This window comes from Pongo pygmaeus, chromosome 1 (genome assembly GCF_028885625.2).
Source record: "Pongo pygmaeus isolate AG05252 chromosome 1, NHGRI_mPonPyg2-v2.0_pri, whole genome shotgun sequence".
NCBI classification, from domain to species: domain Eukaryota; kingdom Metazoa; phylum Chordata; class Mammalia; order Primates; family Hominidae; genus Pongo; species Pongo pygmaeus.
In genome coordinates, this window is record NC_072373.2 from 138,891,134 (window position 1) to 138,908,917 (window position 17,784).

Sequence of the window (17,784 nt, forward strand, 5' to 3'; positions counted from 1 at the left end):
TCCACTAATAACAGAACTCTTTCTGGCACATTTTGTATACAGAATTATGTGTTAACTAGAATTTTATCCTTAGTAACTTACAACTTTAGTGAAACCCTAAAACCCAAGAAATCCTGAACTATTGGATATGGGCATTTATAGATAAGAACAATTCCACAATTTTAGAAATATTCCTTCATATTGCAATCCTTTTTAAATTGGAAATGACCCAGATATCAAATGAGCATTAAAAATAACTTTAAGATTTTAATTTACACAAAAGGTTTACAATTATCCTATTCACCATACTTAATTTTTTATTTTTAACAAGGGAGACATGAAACCTCAATCAACATATGTAAAACAAACATTGGTTTTGTCCGGAAAGGCAGGATGACTCTAGGCCAGGAGCAGGCTTGGGGGCTTTCAGATCACAGGCGGGAGACAAACGGTTGCATTCTTTTGAGTTTCTGATTAGTCTTTCCAAAGGAAGCAATCAGATATGCATTTATCTCAGTGAGACTTTGAATAGAATGGGAGGCAGGCTCACACCAAGCAGCTTCCAGCTTGAATGAACATTGACATTTAAAAATATCAGCCAGCTGCTGTGCCTCATGCCTGTAGCCCTTTGGGAAGCTGAGGCAGGCAGATCATGAGGTCAGGAGTTTGAGACAAGCCTGGCCAATATGGTGAAACCCCATCTCTACTAGAAATATAAAAATTAGACAGGCATGGTGGCACACATCTGTAGTCCCAGCTACTTGGGAGGCTAAGGCAGAAGAATTGCTTGAACCCAGGAGGCAGACATTGCAGTGAGCTGAGACTGCGCCACTGCACTCCAGCCTGGGCAACAGAGTGAGACTATGTCTAAACAGAAAAAAAAAAAAAAAAAAAAAACTAGCAGGCCGGGCATGGTGGTTCATGCCTTTAATCCTAGCACCCTGGGAGGCCAAGGTGGGTGGATCACTTGAGGTCAGGAGTTTGAAACCAGCAGGGCCAATATGGTGAAACACTGTCTCTACTAAAAATACAAAAAAATAGCTGGGTGTGGCGGTCGGTGCCTATAATTCCAGCTACTTGGGAGGCTGAGCCAGTAGAATTGTTTAATCCTGGGAGGTGGAAGTTGCAGTGAGCCAAGATCACACCACTGCACTCCAGCCTGGGCAACAGAGCAAGACTCCATCTCAAAAAAAAAAAAAAAAAAAATCTAGGAAAGACAAACATAAAATTCAGTCAAAATATATACTGACAATTCTGAAGGCCTTTCTATTTTTATTCCACCGATAATTTTAAAGCAAGCATATTTAATAAAATTATGCTTAAGTCACATGAACTTAAAAATTGGTTAGGTTTATTTACTTAATTTATGAGTGTTCTTTTATTTATAAGCCAATAAGACACAACATATAATAATAAGTGTACATACAAATAAACATATCTAGACCTGTATACACACACATAAATGAAGATGCAATAGCTTGGAGCCTTAGCCATGAAATAGCAATACAAGCCTGCCAGTTTTACGTTGCCTCAATAGATAATCCAAGAAAGGCTGTGAACCAAAATTTTGGGTAAAGCAGTCTCCATGGCAGTCTGATTTAAAGGCTAAACCTCCCCAGACTCCAAGGAGCACAGGGGCCAAACAGTACCAAAGTAGGATGTCACATGTTAACCAGGCCCTCTGCTTAGAAGAGCAGCACAAAAACCTGGATACATGCAATGCCATCCCACTTTCCCATTAGACAGTAAACTTCAGATGCTAAACAATTTGGTGCCAAGCAGCATTGCAACTGCAAGAGAAAATTCTAAGAAGGGCTTAATACTAGATCTCAGAACCTCTGCCAACAGTGTCCTCTTTGGAGAGTTTGAGGTCCTGAGGATCCCCTGGAGCGTCCTCCTGTGGGGTCCAATCTTAGAGTTCTAGACATCTCTGGCCTTACTTAGGTGGGCACCAGTGCCACTTTGCATGCAGTTCCCCCAGAGCCTACTACGAGCTTTCCTTTGGTACCTGGGTGTAATCTCTGACTTTTAGCATCCCTATAATTTGATAAGGCCATACTTTCCCATGCTTTCCATTCCGTGAACTTTAATGATAGGAACTGGGGGCTGGGTGGGTTTCCTTTGCCCTTAGTCAGTTGAATAAGGGAAGGGAAGAATTTAGCATGAGAAAAGAAGGTTTAAGTCACCTGAAACATGTATGAGTTTGCTCCAAGCTGTGCCTCACATAGGAATCAAGGACCATGCACAGAAAACATTTTTAAAAGAAGTCCTTTCCCCTTTGGGGCAGAGTGATTATTCCCATTTGTTCCTAGGCCTTTGGGCAATACCAAGAAGTGGCCTCAGCCAATTGCCCTCAATTTCCAAAGAGCTACTAGGAAACAGCCACTCAAAGGCTGAAAAACAAAGAGGAAAAAAAATGAAAAAGACCCAGGTTTCTTAAACAAATTGGCGGTGGCAGTCAGGCTTATCCACATGGAAACCCCTTAGTTTCACTGGCCATGGACAGAGACCTGCAGTTGCTTCCAAGTTTAGGTGCTGCCCACCAAGCATCCTGGGTTGGAAAGGAAAAGAGATTTCTCTGTATGGAGCAGAAAGGAGAAGGAGAAAGGAGAAGAATAAATCCACAACTTTGGGCTTACCTCGTCCTCTGGGGTGGCTCACCAAAATATGTTAACTGTGGAGGGTGTCCAGGTTCTTGGCATCTTGAACAAAGAATTGGACAAAACACACAAACAAAGCAAGGAAGGAATGAAGGGATTTATTTAAAATGAAAGTACACTCTACAGTGTGGGAGTGGGCCTGAGCATAGGGGCTCAAAGTCTCCATTACAGAATTTTGGGGAGTTTAAATACCCTCTAGAGGATTTCATTGGTTACTTGGGGTATACCCTATTGTTAGATATGAGTTCTAAATTTCTTTTCAAAAAATTAATGTCAGCATGTTCAATTGTTTGCCCTCTACTTTTAAACTTAACTTCCTCATAAAGCAATCTTTTTCAATTACCAACTCCACCCTGACTCATTCTGATCACCTGCTCCACCCTAACTCATTCCGATCATCTGCTCCACCCTAACTCATTCCAATCACCTGCTCCACCCTGACTCATTCCGATCACCTGCTCCACCCTGACTCATTCCAATCACCTGTTCCACCCTGACTCTACCTGCTCTGCCCTGACTCCCACCAAAGCACTCACTCTGTCGTTCTCTTTAAATTAGCCAATCGAAATTAGTTTAGCCTGTGCTGTCTAACCCTAGCCAATAGGGGAAAGACACAGCAGCAGGGGCCATGTGCGTCAGGGATAAGAACCCCCTCCCCTCCCTTGTCCAAGTGTGCGCTCACCACTGCTTCATCTGTCAGGGCGCACCCTTCTATAGAAGTAACTTGCTTTGCTGAGAATTAAAAAGAAAATTTTATATTCGAGTGCTATTTCTTTTGCAGCACCAACACTCTGTATGTAACAATTTGGGGGCTCGTCTGGGATTACATTCCCCTTCGGGGATGGTTTCTGGTTCTATCTCATGAGAAGGCATGCCCCGCACCCTTGTGGTGGCCTCAAGAGTGAGAAATCAAGACCCACCCAATGTGAAGAATAACTCAAGCTCTCAGCAAAGTGGGGGAAAAAAAACTGGCCAGCAACCTAGCTTGAAGGATCCTCACACACTGCAGCGACAACTCTGTGCACAGACCAAGGAAGGAGAAGCTTCAGGAGCCAGTAAAGTACATCCTTGGTGGCCAAATTCTGGAGGGCTAAATGTGTGTGTGTGTGAATGATCACAAACAACCCTGCTTGCGGTGTTGTTTGTGTGGATGGTGACAAGTCCTACTGCTGGATGGAGTGAGTGGGCCTTCTCCACGGTTCCATAGCTATCTCATATGGCTTAGGGCAGGTCCTACCGTGGGATTTATACCAGCATGCCAACACTGAGAAGGGCCTAATTCTCACTTGGGGGAGCAGCCAGAGAGGACAGCACAAGTGGGAAGTGTGCAAAGAACCTTCAGTGGGGGAAAGGGGGAAACAGATCAACCTCCCAGGACAAGTAAGGCAAGACATCCCCTGGTTTAAGGGGTTGAGCCTTCCAGGACAGGCAAGATACTCCCTGGTTTGAGGGGTTGAGCCTTCCAGGACAGGCAAGACACTCCATGGTGTGAGGGGTTGAGCCTTCCAGGGAAGGCAAGGTGAGACATCCCTGGTGTGAGAGGTTGAGCCTTCTGCTAATTTCAAGGGTTGAACCTCACACAAATCCCTTCTTTCCTTTCTTCTCAGGGGAAGAAAGAGTAGCTCCACTCCTGCCAGTCCCTTCCCTAGGGGAAGGGGAAGGAGGGAGAGAGGGAGAGAGAGAGAGAGAGACAAGAGAAAGAGAGAGGGAAAGAGAGGCAGAGAGACAAAGAGGGAGTCAAAGTAAGAGAAACACAGAGACAGAAAGAGAGAGATAGAAGCAGTAAAGAAAAAACAGTGTACCCTATTTCTTTAAAAGCCAGGGTAAATTTAAAATCTATAATTGATAATTAAAGGTCTTCTCCATGACCCTGTAACACTCCAATACCATCTTGTTGTCAGTGTAAACAAGGGCATAGCCCAAAATCACTGAAGCCACTAACAACCCATACCCTTCCTATCAAAAATCCTTAACCCAGTAACCCACGGATGGCTCAAATACATTCAATCTGTGGCAACAACTGCTTTGCTAACAGAAGAAAGTATGAGGCTATTCTGTTAAAAAAAAAAAAAGATTCAACATTAACCACTAAAAATTCCCTTAACCCAGCAGGTTTCCTAACAGGGGATCTAAATCTTAATTAATTACTATAGGAAGGTTGGACCAGACCTAGGAGGAACTCCCTTCAGGACAGGATGATAGACAGTTCCTCGCGGGTGATTAAGGGAAAAAGACACAATGGGTATTCAGTAAGTGATAAGGAAACTCTTGTAGAAGCAGAGTTAGGAAATTGCCTAATAATTGGTCTGTTCAAACGTGCGTGCTATTTGCACTCAGCCAAGCCTTAAAGCACTTACAGAACCAGGAAGGAACCATCTATACCAATCCTAAATTAATTTGGACTAAACAAGGTTTTATTAATAGGAAAGAATAATTGAAATCCCAAACTTATAAGGTTTTCAACAAAAGTAAAGTTTGCTAAAAGTTAACAGTGTAACCTGTATTATCCTAACTTCTAATCTTGTGACCTTAGGCAGTCTAGTCCACAGACATGAAGGAAGTTTGTTTTGGAGAAGAATGGTTATCATCTTTAGGAAAAAAAAAAGGTAGGGGGAAGAATTTATATAAAAAATGTTACATGGTAAATTCTTGCCCTAAAATAAATTAACTGGTTGTTTAAAGAAAGGGATGTTTGCAACAAGTCAGAAAGTTGAGGCATGTTGAAGATTGTGAAAGTTGTGAAAAAAAAGTTATAAAAGGGAATTTATGCAAGAAATATTGTATAAAGAAATAGTTTATATGCAAGGTGTATAAGGAAGGTAAAATATACTTTTGGTAAAAGGATTATAAGGAGGCATAGGAATGTGGACTTTTACCTACATTAAAAGGTTAAAAAGAATTTTGAAGGTTTAAGCAAGTTTTACAACGTTAATTGTAAAGGAAATTCTGTGTGTAAACATATTGGCTAAAGTTAAAAATGTATCATCCAGTTTTTCTGCGAACTGGACATTAAAATAAAAGCACAATGGATTTTTCTTAAAGCACTAACCTGCTCATTAACAGAAATTATAAAAGGTTAAAAAGAGTATAAAAATCTTATGGTCACATATTAAAAATTGGATAAATATGTCTACAAGGTTTTATTAAAATTAAGTTTAACATTAATAACACACTAATATAAAGGTGAAATTTAGCTTATCTGGTATAAAATCATACAGGAAGCATTGTCAAATATAAAATGGTGTTTGGCTTTCTTTGGTCTAAAAACTAATAAAAATTGATGCTAACAGAAATTTCTCAATAAAAAGGCACCAAGGACTATAAAGTCCATAGCTGATGTCCCCACTTTAAAACAAAAGATCAGTTTCTTAGAAATTATATACTTGGTTTATCTTCCACTTTCCTTTCCCTCAAAACTAAAAGTCTTTTAGCGCAGGTACCACCTCTAGAATTTCCAGTAAACCAGCACCAGCCTGAGGATCACATTCTCATCAAAAGGTGGGAAAAAAGAAAACTCAAGCCGGCCTGGGAAGGACCCTACCTTGTTCCGTTACCACTGAGACTGCTGTTCATACGGCAGAAAGGGGATGGACTCACACCTGAGTCAAGAAAGTGCCACCCCCTCCAGAGTCGTAGGCCATAGTCCCAGGGGAAAACCCTACCAAACTAAAGCTAAGAAAAATTTAACTCTCTTTCATCTATTCTATTACTTTCTTCTTTCTTCGCTCTACTGCTGACCATCTAGTTATAACATAATCAAGTCAATTTCACCTCAAACTATTTCATTTAATGCTTACCTTGTTATACCCTGTGGGGACTTGCCAAGTCAAAGACAGCTTTCTACTTCAGAAAAGTACCTCTGTCCCTCCTGACTCTCCTCAGACTGGGCCTTAGTAAATTAGGACCATTTAATCTGGGTAGATTTCGATAAAGACCCCAGTGTCAACCAGGAGTCCTGCCCTCCAATGGAGAGCTTTTATGCCGTAGTTGGTCCAACGTTCTGTGGACCACTAAAGAGCAAGGATGGACTGCCCCAACCAGTTTTTGTAATTTCCTAAAACCATACATTCATTTTACTAGAGGATCATAGAAGTTAAAGACTTAAAACAAACTTTGGCAATTAAGACAGGATACCAACATGCAAATGCCTGGTTAGGATGGATCAAATATTCTGTCCACACATTTAACAAAAGCTATTGTTACACTTGCATGAATGGCAGGCCAGAGGCCCAGATTGTCCCCTTTCCGCTAAGGTGGTCCTCCAGTCGACCAGGCATGGGCTGCATGGTAGCTCTTTTCTAGGATTCTACAGCCTGGAGTAATAAGTCATGCCAAGCTCTCTCTGCTATATCCTCAAGTCTGGCACCCTGTGAGTCAGCCCCTGAGGGGGCCATCCAGCTTCTGTCTCCCAACACTAAGTTCACTTCATGTCTCTAATGAAAGGGAGGAAACTTAGCATTCCTTGGAGACCTGAAGGGATGCAGTGAGCTTAAGTATTTTCAAGAGCTTATCAATCAGCATTTGTTCATCCCCAAATGGCTGTGTGGTGGTATTGTGGTGGACCTTTACTGGACAGTCTGCCAAATAACTAGAGTGGCACTTGTGCTTTAGTCCAATTGGCTATCCATTTCATCCTGGCATTTCATCAACCAGAGGGAAGGAAAAATAAGACATCATAAAATGAGAGAAGCCCCTTATGGGTCTTTCAACTCTCATGTCTATTTAGACACAATTAGAGTCCCACGGGGAATACCAGATAAATTTAAAGCCTGAAATCAAATAGCTGCAGGATTTGAGTCAATATTTTGGTGGGTGAAAATTAATAAAAATGTAGATTAGATAAACTACATCTATTACAACCAACAGCAATTTATTAACTACACTAGAGATGCTGTTAAAGGAATAGCTGAACAATTAAGGGCTACTAGCCAGATAGCTTGGGAAAATAGGATAGCCTTAGACATGATATTAGCAGAAAGAGGAGGAGTTTGCTTTATGATTAAAACTCAATGTTGCACCTTCATCCCAAACAACATCGCCCTTAATGGAAGTATAACAAAGGCATTGCAAGGTCTGACTGCTCTATCCAATGAGTTAGCCAGCAACTCAGGGGTAAATGACCCCTTTACAGGATGGCTAGAAAAGTAGTTCAGTAAATGGAAGAATAATAGCCTCAATTCTTACTTCCCTCACAGCCATAATAGGTGTACTTATTATTATCAGGTGCTGTGTCATACCATGCATCTGTAAGTTGATGCAGAGGCTCATAAAAACGGCACTTACTAAAACCTCCCTTAACTATCCTCCACCTTATCCAGGGAAGCTTCTTCTTTTGGAAAATCAAGCAAAACAACTAAGCCAAGACATGTTAAAAAAAAAAAGTTTGAAAAGAAAGCTGTAAGGAAATACAAGGGGAGAGGTTGCTAACAATCTGAGTTCTAAGTGTCTTTTCAAAAAAAATTAATATGTCAGTATGTTCAATTCTTTGCCTTCTACTTTTCAACTTCCTCATAAAGCAACCTTTTTCGATTACCTACTCCACCCTGACTCATTCCGGTTACCTGCTACCTGCTCTGCCCTGACTCCTGCCAAAGCACTCAACCCGTCATTCTCTTTAAATTAGCCAACCAGAATTAGTTTAGCCTGTGTGGTCTAACCCTAGCCAACAGGGGAATGACACAGCAGCAGGGGCCATGTGCATCAGCAATAAGAACCCCTTCCCCTCCCTTGTCCAAGTGTGCCCTTACCATTGCTCCATCTGTAAGGGCACACCCTTCTGTAGAAGTACCTTGCCTTGCTGAGAATTAAGAAAATTTTATATTTGAGTGCTATTTCTTTTGTGGCACCAAAACTTTATATATAACACTACATAAATGGAGAGGATGAAGTAAAGTTACAAGGTCATTTACTTGGCCTATGCCGTATGAAGAGGATATTTCCTGTCATAGCTGAAATGTGAATCGGTCTTATGTTCCCTGCCTCCAGACCCTATTTTCTTGCCTCAAATCAGATTTCACAGAAAGAGAGACTGTGAGCCTGTCTGGTTAAAAATTCTCACCTCTTTGCTGGTTCCCTTTTCTGTGGCTTCTAGCAGAGAAGCTTTGGTATCCTGTTCATGGCACCAAAACTGTATAGGCCAAGGGAAAGCTTCCCCTTCACTCTCTGAAGTTTCCCTGAAAAATCAACTCACAAAAGGAGATTAATAGGAGAAATGGCATGCACATTTTTCAATGTGCACATGGAGGGTGAACCACAGAGTGATTACCCCTCTTTTAAGAGAAAGAAATGTGGGTATTGCATAATTCTAAAAAGTATCTGCCTACCAGATGGATGCAGGATGAAGGAACCAACAGGAAAACCTGTGTTCCTCATAGGAAACCTAACTGAAAATCAATGCTGGCAGTATTTTTCAATTTAGAAATTCTTTTAGGCAATCTTGTTTTCCTCTTGTAAATAGGTGATTTTATCAAAACCTTTTTTAGAAGCTTCTAAGTATGTTGGAAATAGATCTCCCTGGCCAAGTGTGGTGGCTCACACCTGTAATACTAGCACTTTGGGAGGCCAAAGCAGGTAGTGTGCTTAAACTCAGGGGATGAAGACCAGCTTGGGCAACATGGCGAAATCCTGTCTCTACAAAAAATACAAAAATGGGCTGAGCACAGTGGCTCATTCCTGTAATCTTAGCACTTTGGGAGGCCAAGGTGTGTGGATCACCTGAGGTTAGGAGTTCAAAACCAGTCTGGCCAACACGGTGAAACCCTGTCTCTACTAAACATATAAAAAAATTAGTCAGGTGTGGTGGTGGGCACCTGTAATTCCAGCTACTTGGGAGACTGAGGCAGGAGAATCGCTTGAAATGGGGAGGCAGAAGTTGCAGTGAGCCAAGATCATGCCACTGCACTCCAGCCTGGGCAACAGAGCAAGACTCCATCTCAAAAACAAACAACAACAAACAAAACAAAACAAAACAAAACAAAATTAGCTGGGCATGGTGGTGCATGCCTGTAGTCAAAGCTACTCGGGAGGCTGAGATGGGAGGATTGCTTGAGCCTGGGAGGTTGAGGTTGCAGTGAGCTGAGATTGCACCACTGCACTCCTGCCTGGAAGACACAACAAGACCACATCTCAAAAAATAAATAAATAAATAAATAAGAATAGATCTCCCAGTTATTTTGTTTTATTCTCCAGCTGGCTTTTTTTCAGCTGAGTGTACAGATAATTAGAGAATTAGAATGTTATTTAAAGAGAGTTTATTCAAGCACAAAGATTGAGGACTCCAGCCCAGGACACACTTCCAAGTTGCCTTGGGGAGTGTTCCAGAGAACAAAAGAGAGGCTCAAGATTTTAAAGGAAAAAAGGACAAATTAGGAGAGGGGGTGATTACGAAAGTTGTTAATCAGGAATTCTCCTTAGTTTACAGAAATAACATTGGTAGTTACTAGCTATATATTATTAAACTACAGGGTGTGATATAGTTTGGATGTACATGCTCTCCAAATTTCATGTTGAAATGTGATCCCCAGGGTTGGAGGTGGGGTCTGATGGGAGGTGTTTGCATCATGCGGGTAAATCCTGCATGAATGGCTTGGTGCCCTCCTGGTGGTAATGAAGGAGTTCTTGCTCTGAGTTCATACGAGATCTGGTTGTTTAAAAAGAGTCTGGCACCTCCCTCCTGCTTGATCCCTCTCTTGCCATGTGACATGCCTATTCCCACTTTACCTTCACTACAATTGGAAGCTTCCTGAGGCCTCACCAGGAGCAGATGCTGGCACCATGCTTTCTCTACAGTCTGCACAACCATTAGCCAAAATAAACTGCTTTTCTTTATCAATTACCCAGTCTCAGGTATTCCTTGATAGCAATGAATATGGACTAAGACAGGGTGGATGGCATTTTTATGGTTACTTGGCATCAGTTATCCTAGAGCTCACATAGTAAGGGGCTTCAAGAGCCCCTTTTTTAGCTCAAGGACAAGTGAGATGTGACTGGCATTACATTTTATTATTTATCAATTTATTTGTTTTTGAGATGGAGTCTTGCTCTGTCACCCAGGCTGGAGTACAGTGGCACAATCTCGGCTCACTGCAACCTTGGCCTCCCGAGTTCAAGCAATTCTCCTGCCTCAGCCTCCTGAGTAGCTGGGACTACAGGCACGTGCCACCATGCCTGGCTAGTTTTTTAATTTTTAGTAGAGACGGGTTTTCACCATGTTGGCCGGGATGGTCTTGAACTGCTGACCTTGTGATCCACCCACCTCGGCCTCCCAAAGTGCTGGGATTACAGGCGTGAGCCACCACGCCCAGCCTTGGCATTACATTTTGAATGCCTTTCTGGGTCTGATCATTTAAAGTGGCTCACATTACTCAGATAAAAGGGCTTTTTTCTTTCTCATCCAGTATAAGTCATTGCTTTCATCCCTTGAGATGTTCAAGCACAGAGAAAACCACCACCTGACAGGACTTTGTGGAGAGGATTCCACTCTGCAGACAAAAGCCTGGACTAGATCAACATTAAGATCCCAGGATCAGTCATTCATTAGATCCTGTGTGTTCTTTGTCCTACAACTGAAACATGGCCCAAGGATCTAAGAGGCAGTTCAGCAGAGTCCCACTGTGATGAAGGTGAGGAACACCATGCATTTTTGAGAGGCCTAAAGGTCAGAAGTGAAACTTTCCATGTTGCTGATTATGCTGGTGAGGAGACAGGGCTGACTGTTGTAAGCAGCCCAGCAGTAATGCACACTCACACTGTTCTGTGGTATGGGGGTGTTGGGCTGGTGGACCCACCTATGCCCAATTTGGAGGCTAATGTTCGATGGATTGGGCAAGAACTGGCCACAGTACTGCCAGCAATGGTGACCACAGGGAAAGTGCAGTCATGGCTACTGAGCTCAGCTGCCATTCCCTGTGGGACAGAACTGAGTTGACTTGAGCTGCCATCCATTCGCGTGAGGGCTGAGATTCACTTTCTCTTCCTTGACTATTTCAAAGGGAGCCTGGTTCACATTATTGAGTATTGTGCAGACATTTGAAAAGGAATACTGTGTGGTGACCAATTTCTCTGTCTCTACTGATTAGCCCTTCTCAAACTTTAATGCTCAGATGGATTACCTGGGGATCTCTTTAAAATGCAGATTCTGGCCTGGTGTGGTGGCTCACGCCTGTAATCCCCGCACTTTGGGAGGCCGTGGTGGGTGGATCACCTGAGGTCAGGAGTTCAAGACCAGCCTGGACAACATGGTGAAACCCCATCTCTACTAAAAATACAAAAATTAGACAGGCATGGTGGTGCACGCCTGTACTCTCAGCTATCCAGGAGGTTGAGGAGGGAGAATCACTTGAACCTGAGAGGTGGAGGTTGCAGTGAGCCAAGATCACACCACTGCACTCCAGCCTGGGAGACAGAGTGAAATGTTGTCTCTAAAGAAATAAATAGGCCGGGCGTGGTGGCTCACGCCTGTAATCCCAGCACTTTGGAAGGCCAAGGCGGGTGGATCACGAGGTCAGGAGATCCAGACCATCCTGGCTAACATGGTGAAACCCCTTCTCTACTAAAAATACAAAACTTAGCCGGGCAAGGTGGCAGGTGCCTGTAGTCCCAGCTACTCGGGAGGCTGAGGCAGGAGAATGGCATGAACCCCGGAGGGCGGAGCCTGCAGTGAGCCGAGATAGCGCCACTGCACCCCAACCTGGGCGACAGCGAGACTCCGTTTCAAAAAATAAAAATAAAAATAAATAAATAAATAAATAAATAAATAAATGCAGATTCTCATTTGGTAGGTCTGCTGTGAAGCCTGATATTCTGAATTTCTAACCTCTCAGGTGATGATGATAATGATGACCCCAAAACCACAGTTTGATAAGCAAAAGACTAAAAGATTTTAAATAGTAATGGATGGATAAAGTTAGGAGGTGCTCACCACACTAGAAGAACCAGAATCACCTGGGGACACTTAAGAATAATGATGCCTGTGCCTGATTAAGACAAAATGAATTAGAATCCCTGGGGATACGGGTGGAGCACCTGCATGTTTTTAATCTTTCCAGTGATTCTTATCCTCTAGATTAAGACTGATTCAGCCAGGTATGGTGGCTCATGCCTGTAATCCCAGCACTTTGGGAGGCTAGCACAGGAGGCTCCCTTGAGCCCAGGAGTTGGAGGCTGCAGTGAGCTATGATCACAGCACTGCAATCCAGTGTGGGTGACAGAGTAAGACCCCGTCTCTAAAAAAAAAAGAAAGGGACTGATTGATGTAGCTAAGATGTTTTGTAACTATATATATAAGTAAAGTTTGTAATTTATATATAATCTATACATTATAAAACTTATTAGGTATCACTATCACTGTACATGTATGTATGAAATATATATATATAATTAGGCATATAAATAACTTAGGGGACAGAAATGATTTTTAAAATTAAGGAAACTGAGGCTCAGAGAAACGAGACTAGAGCCCAAGATTCCTGACCTATAGGGCCAGATTTCATTCCCCTCCAAATCATCCCTGGCAGCACTTTGCTTCCAGTGTCTGAATTTTGAGGTGGATGTGTGTATGTGTGTATGTCTTCAGTTTTCTACATTAATATTGTGCTTGGAGGTTTTTGCAGTTATTAACATCTCTGATAGGTTGCCATGGCAGAGATGTTTGTCTCTTTACCAAGCTGGTGACAATTTAATGATAGTATTGTCAACCAGTGTCTTAAATGATTATGCACATTTATCAAACAGTATAATCATTTCTACTATGCCAGTTGCTCACACACCAGAAATGAAGCTCCAGAAACAGTCTATTACTCTGACAAGGATAATAGGTCATTATTACCAAATCAGCAGCCAGTGAGCCAGTGCTTTAAAAATAAACGATCCTGCTTCCCATCATTATTTATTTTTCATAAGTGCCCAGGTTTGTCTTGCATCTGACAGCAGGAGACAATTATGCTATAATATTTTTCTGCTTTTAAAAAACATGTCTTAAATGGTAAATGGAATATTTCTATTGACCCCACAGTAGACGCATGGGTGATTTTTATAGGTGCGTTATAAGATAATGGGTAGAATTCATGATATGTGCACACCAAGTATGTATAATCTTTTCCTTTTCCATCCAGTTCTCTTGAAAAAGAATGACCAGCTACGAAAATAGGGGTGGGGTGAGGGTGGGGATGGGGGCAGAAGGAGAAGTACTATGTGATTATCACAAGACTTATGGTGAGTTCTCAATGCTCTTATTGCTGTTTGATTGTGCAATCAGAGTGTACAAATAGTCTCCATACACTGTCCCTTCCCTATGTAGAGTGTTTTCAAAGAGAATCTTATAACTTGTAAAAGGAAAAATTCTTCTCCACCCGCCAGGAGTTACCCCTCCTCCTCCCCAGACAGGACAGCCTGATGGGATCTTGGGAGGTTTTTCCCAGTTGAATACCTGCCCTTACCACCTGGCAAGAGACTGTGCTGAGAGGACACCTCTCCTTGTAATGAAGTCTGGATTAAATTCCAACTCAGACTGGAGATTGTACCATACCTACAGCTGCAATGGGAAAAAAGGTACCATTGAGGAAAAGGGCATTTTTTTCTAAGGAGGGAAAGGGGAGAGCAGCTGAATGAGGAACCGCGTTTCTCTAACAACTGAGAACCATCCTGTTAGAGGTGGCTGCTCTCACTTTCAAAACAAAAAGAATCTTGTAACTGTAAAAGGCTGCAGTGGGTTTCCTGCTACCCCACCCATTTAGAGGAAAAACCTATTTATGAGGCTTTATTAAGTGCAAATAAGTCCCTGGGCTTCAACAGAGAAGGAGCAGCTGCTGAAGATGTGGTCATTTGCATATAAATGACATGATTTCAGCTCAGAGAAGAATATTGAAAAATATACATGTCGACAATGGAATCCTGATAGATTCGCACATATTAAGGTCAGATACTGTAATTTTTAAGGCTGCTGCATGCTGATGACAGCATCATATCACACATTCGATTCTGTTTGGGTTATATCATATTATCTTCTATGAAATGGAGGATTTTTATTGTGAATTAATTAAACTACTTTTTTTCCCCTAAAGATTAGAACATTCAGGTCAATAAGCTAAATGATCTACAAATGTATAGGCTCTGTGACAAGTGAAGTTACCAACTACAAACTTGGTTTCCTTCACAGTTAATAAGGAAGGTTGTGTGCTCAGGTGTCTTCTGGGGAAGACACTACAGAGCTTTCTCTCATTTCTCTCTCTCTATGGCAGGGTCAACCTTTTTTTGAAGAGCTAAGGAAGTTTCAGTTTCCATATTCTAAGAAGTTTTCCAAAACTTTGGCTTGAAGATTAGGGGGAAATTATTGTAGCCCAGAAATTTCCACAAGTTTGCCACAAACCCATCATTGTTTCCTTCCCCCGGGGCCTGTGCTTTGAGGTTCACAGCTGGCAAAAGACAGCTTCTGGAATCTCCACACTGATTCCAAGCACGAGTCCTCTATGCTGACTGGAGGAAGTAAGTAGGCTCACCTGAAATCTGCCTGGGATTCTGGCCCTGCATCAGACAGGGTGCTTATTGGCTCCTTCCCCACCTGCAATATAATTTTTTTTTTTTTTTTGAGGCAGGGTCTTACTCTGTCACCCAGGCTGGAGTGGAGTGACATGATTGTGGCCCACTGCAGCTGACATGATTGTGGCTCACTGCAGCCTCAGCCTTCTGCTGGGCTCAAGTGATCCTCCCACCTCAGCCTCCCAAGTTGCTGGGAACACTGGCATGCACCAATATGCCCAGCTAATTTTTGCTTTTTGTTGTAGAGATGGTTTCGCCATGCTGCCCAGGCTGGTCTTGAACCCCTGGGCTCAAGCAACCTGCCTCGCTTGGGTCCCAAAGTGCTGGGATTATAGACATGAACCGCCATGTCCAGCCAGAGGATGGCTTGCTTGCTTGCTCTTTCTTTCTTTCTTTCTTTTTTTCTTTTTTTCTTTTTCAAATTTCTTGTTGTCTATTAGCTGCTAGGAAGGCATGGTTAATATATTATGGAATACTACCTTAACTTTGTCAGTCAGTCCACAACTCCCTCAGGGAGAAAGTTTCCCCATCAATGATGACTATTTATGTGATAACTTTAGATTTTCACTGAAAATCAGCATCTTGCGTTCCTTGAAGTAATAGATTCTATTCATATCAATTCAACATTTATCATTGAATTATTTATTAACCAAGTCAGAGGTCATTAATTTTCAACACATTTTTAAACCCTATATATTCACATTTACTGGATGAATACAGTCCTTAGTATACCCACACTCTTTATAAAAGATAATTAAAGATGGCCAATAAATCATTACATAGCTAGCAGGGGAAAATGAAAATTTAGAAAGTCACCATAAATATGTGTTTTATAGAAAGCTTTAGAAGCATTTGAGAACTCTATGATGCCAACTTGGAAAAAGATCTGAATGTCAGTTTGCTGATGTGTTCAACATACTCTCTTAAAATGACTTATGGAGATACCTACAGTGATTTAGGTTTAGCAAAGATTTCGAAACTATAAATTCTAAAAAGATTACTCTTAGTTATTGATCAAATTATACACATAGAAAATGATTACATTATCCAGCATTTAACATCCCAGGACAACAGAAGGGTGATTTAGGCTACCCAGGAGTAGATCCAGGTATTGTAAGGCCTAAAGCTTATAAAATTTGGAGAGCTCTCTTTAAGAAAAGGAAGACAAAATTACTGACATGATATTGGGTACCAAATTAAATATTTATTTAGAATGAGAAAAACAACAAATTATAAGTTTCAAAAAATAAATTCCAACAAATTATAAATCTCGGCCGGGCATGGTGGCTCATGCCTGTAATCCCAACACTTTGGGAGGCTGAGGCAGGCAGATCACAAGGTCAGGAGTTCAAGACCAGCCTGGCCAAGATGGTGAAACCCTGTCTCTAGTAAAAATACAAAAATTAATTGGGCATGGTGGCCGGCACCTGTAATCCCAGCTACTCGGGAGACTGAGGCAGAGAATTGCTTAAACCCGGGAGGCAGAGATTGCAGTGAGCTGAGAATGCGCCACTGCGCTCCAGCCTGGGTGACAGGGTGAGACTCCATCTCAAATATATATATATATATTATATATCTCACAGAAATCATTAACTGGCTGACATGCCTCTGTAATACTTCTCCCCTTACAACTGATTGTCTCTTCAGTCTGTCTTCTAATATGGTTGATAAAAATTTGGTTTCTAGTATTGGGAGTTTAGAAAAACTTATTTCACCTCCACAACTTGCTATATATTATTTCATGTAAATTTTAAAAATGTAAGACTTGGTAAAACCTTTATTTCTTTCATATGTGAGCTGTAAAATTTGTGGGAATTTTATATTTTCTTACTTTATGCCTAATCCTAAATAGTGCCACATTTTCCTAATACCTGGCACCTTGGGCACATTGTTTTCTAGTACAACAAGCTCTCATGTACTTTTGTGTTCCTGGATGCAGGAGGTAGTGTGTTTCTGGAAGCTGTCCCTATCAGGATGGCTACCTTTACTATACACAGATGGGACTGTGAAACACAAAATTAAATATATTCCCAAATTAATGTATTCCGAACTCAACTCTGCCACGGGGGCAGGGGGAAAGACTCTAAGAGTGAACCCTGCTGAAAGATTTCCAGCCCTTTCTGCCTTCGAATAGTCTGATTGTTCTTTATGCCTTATCATTGCTGACTTTCAAGGCACCAGATCTGTGATGAGGGAAGAGAGGTTGTGAAAAGCAGTAAAAGGTAGTTGAACACAGTTCCCCTCTGGCAGCACACAAGCTTCTTAAAGATTTTTTTTTTTAAGCTCTTCTCTAACTTCATGAAAACAATGCCCTCCAGACTCCCTCCTACCAGCATTCTCTGTACAACAGTTCAGTTTGGCCAGAGTAGAATTAAAACCAGAAAAGCCACGAGAAATAGAAAGATAAGTGCCTCAAGTGGATGCCAGTCTCTCTGGGCTGTGACTGACTGCACACAACCAATTCTCTAGTGGATCAATACCCATCAACCCTGGGAAGAGCTTGGATAAAAGCAGCACATCCCAGAGCTGCCAGAGATGAAACGGACACTCAGTTCTGTCCTAGAAAGAAGATGAAGCTGGCAGTTTAGATTGCTGAAAAACAGTTTGAGAT